We start from the raw sequence: 384 nt of genomic DNA on the forward strand, positions 1-384 counted from the left end.
CGTTTCCATTTCAAAGCAAGTGTCTATAAAAAAAATCGTTGGGATCCGCCTTTGGGATGGACAATCTTTTCTCATCCTTGGTGCAATAAAATCATTTGTGACTTTATGAAGAGCTTTGGTTGGTTGGCACATTTGTTGATCATAGCAATCTCGAAATCTTCCCTGGCCTGTGACCGTGTCCCCGGCTGTGCTTGCGACCTGTGCTTTCTGGACATTTCCCAACGAGAATTAATTCCTGCAGTTCCAGAACGAGGTAATTTCCCTCTCCCGCCTTGGGTTTCGAGGGATGAGAAGAGCTGATAAGGACAGAATATCGCAAGCTGCAAAGACTATAAAACTTAAAATCAGTAAAAGGGATGCTCGCTTTTTTCTCATAAACTCAAT

The sequence above is a fragment of the Penaeus monodon genome, chromosome 9 (genome assembly GCF_015228065.2).
Source record: "Penaeus monodon isolate SGIC_2016 chromosome 9, NSTDA_Pmon_1, whole genome shotgun sequence".
Lineage (NCBI taxonomy): Eukaryota > Metazoa > Arthropoda > Malacostraca > Decapoda > Penaeidae > Penaeus > Penaeus monodon.